This window comes from Echinops telfairi, unplaced genomic scaffold (assembly GCF_000313985.2).
Source record: "Echinops telfairi isolate 266 unplaced genomic scaffold, ASM31398v2 ScPeMD7_3533;HRSCAF=4204_0, whole genome shotgun sequence".
Classification (NCBI taxonomy): Eukaryota; Metazoa; Chordata; class Mammalia; order Afrosoricida; family Tenrecidae; genus Echinops; species Echinops telfairi.
This window is the reverse complement of record NW_022107431.1, coordinates 2,227,305-2,229,973: the sequence shown is the minus strand read 5'-3', so window position 1 is coordinate 2,229,973 and position 2,669 is coordinate 2,227,305.

Genomic DNA, 2,669 nt, shown 5'->3' with positions numbered 1-2,669 from the left:
AGGAAGGATGGCAAGGCTTCCTCTGATGTGTTTTGGACACGTTATCAGGAGCGTCTAGTCCCTGGGAAAGGACCCAGTGCTTTGGTCAAGGAGAGGGGCGGTGGAAAAGAGGAAGACCCTTGATTAACACAGCGCTGCGACCATGGGGTCAGCTATGACAACCACGGCGGGGCTGGGGCGGGCAGGACTGGCACGGATTCGTCCTGTGGCACAGGGCACTGAGAACAGCTCTGCGAGCTTGAACATGGGGCAGAGCAGGCAGACACGTATTCCCCAAATCGGACTCTGAGGCTCCCATGTCCTTTTCTGTAGCGCAGGAAGCCATGCAGGGATGGTCTGGTGTGTCACCCGGCTCCAGTGTGAGCCCTGTGCATCTGTGGCTCAGAAACATTTTCCTCCAGTTCACATGGGCTTTGAGCAGCAGCAGCAGCAGGTATGTAGGACACCTTCCAAATGCATGTCAGAAGAGGAAGCCTTGCATAAGGTTAGTGGAACTTTCCACTGAGGGTGACTGCTGTGGTTTTCAGACCACTGGGTGCCTTGAGTGGGTGTGAGATGGCAGCAGCCAGCCTGAAGCGTGTTTGCTCAGCCCTCTCTGTCCAGGCCAGATGGCCGTGAGACCGTGCAGAACGGGTGGTGCTCCCATGAACAGCGTCCTCCCCTTTGGTGAGAAGCTTGGAGTGACTCTGGAGAGGAGAGTGGCATGGCGGGATCAGTACATGTCTCAGCTATCCAACCAAGAAGACTCCACAACATAACTATCCAAAGAGTCTCGCCCAACCTGTGAATGCAAAGTGATCTTTTAAAATTCTAATAGGCTTCCAAAGAGAGAGGGAGGGAGTTGTCAAAGTTAGGCTGGCTTTGTGTGGTAGAGACTATGTGGGGAAAGATCTCTTCCACCCAGACACGCATTTCTCTTTCTACAACTTTCTTATCTCCTTGTAAACCTTGTCTTTAAAATGGCCAGGATTCAGCCAGATAAGATGCATTGTCCAGAGCTCCTGCGGCCAGACCAGAACATTGGGAGGTAAGGCGAAGGGAACGGGGAGGTGGCGTCCAGAAACTAGAACTAGGGTACTAGGGTCTCTCCTGCATCTCTTTTTTGCGTGCGATTTCCACTCACAAAGCAAACTGAGAATGCTTTGAAGCGCACTAGCTTCTGCGAGCCACACTGCTCGGCTGGAGACGCGGTTTCTCCCCGCTGCCACCTTAAAGGGACAGTACCACCACACACAGGAGAACCCCACGCGGGAGCTCTCCACGCTGTTGGCCGCCCTGAGCTCACCGCCTGGGGAGTGGTGGGGGCGGGTAGCCATAATTTAGAATAGAAGAAAAATATTATTACCTGAAGTAGATCGCGGTGTGGGAGAAAATAAGCGGAATTCAGGGAGCATAACCAATTCCAATCAGCAGAGATGCAAACAACCCCCACCCCCAGCCCCCTCCGATAAACTGGATCTACCCCTCTGGGGACCAGCCTGACAGCTGCCAATCCAGAGCACATCACAAGTATTGAAAAATAAAAATGAAAAAGAAGGTGAATTATATATTAAAGGTTAATAACCCAAACCGCAGCCTTCCCCCAGCAGCAACAAAGACCACCTGGGCAGGGGTCCGTAACATAAATCAGCATGTGAATTAACCTAGCTGAGGACTTCCAGCTGCAGGGCCTGGAGGCTTTTTGCATAACAAAGATGCGTAGTTCCAAGCCTCAGTCTCAAGTATCACTGAGCTGCAGACAGTGACTGTGTGTGACAAGTTAATTTGATTTTAGTCTAGCGGACCAAGGGGATAAAAAATAAATAAATAAAAATAAAAGCCTCTGAACTAGAAGTAGAATGCCAGCAGCCTACATAGGACAATAAGCCCAGCTTCCCTTTCAGTGAACACTCCACCCCCACCCCTGCTGTGGTGCTACGTACAGCGCAGGGCAGACATACTAGGGAAAGCCAGAGTTCTGGCCTTTGCAAATAATCCCACACAGCATCTGTGGAACCCTGCATAAAGGGGGTACAACACCCCGCTACCTGGAGGAAGAGTTGGACCCCTCCAGCCTCATGGACGTTATCAAGCCTCACTTCCTCTTTTACGGCTTCTCCTTCCTTTCCCTCTCCATTCTTTTTCTAAATTATTTTTAATAGTTAAAAATTATTAACTTTTTCTTTTTTAATACTAAATAACAAAAAAAGAGGGGGCTGATAAGAGTACCCTGACAGACCAGGTCAAAGCAGCCTGGGGGCACTCACAGAGGCCACATCCCCCACTCCAGTCGCTGAAACATCTCACCACTGCTGGTCACCAAGCCTACGGGGAGCGCTGCCTACACAGCAGTCTGACACATCCTTAGAGTAGGTCAAAGGCAACCACCTGAGAGAATCCCTAACAGTAACACAGATAAGGGCCCCCAGGCCTCCCAGAAACATGGGGCCTATGAAAGGATCGAGGAAAAATCAACAGACCACATCACTCCCAACAAAAAAAAGAGACAAAACATAGTAGCAGAGCTAACGTCTCTCGTAGAAAAAGCAGATACAGATCTGCCACAGAAGGAAATCTTCAGAAGTCTACTGGCAGTAATAAAGGAGCTGAAGGAAGCAACCCAGAACAAGGATACAATAATAGAGGAGATGAAGTCCACAATAGAGGGGATGAAGTCCACCCACCAAAGG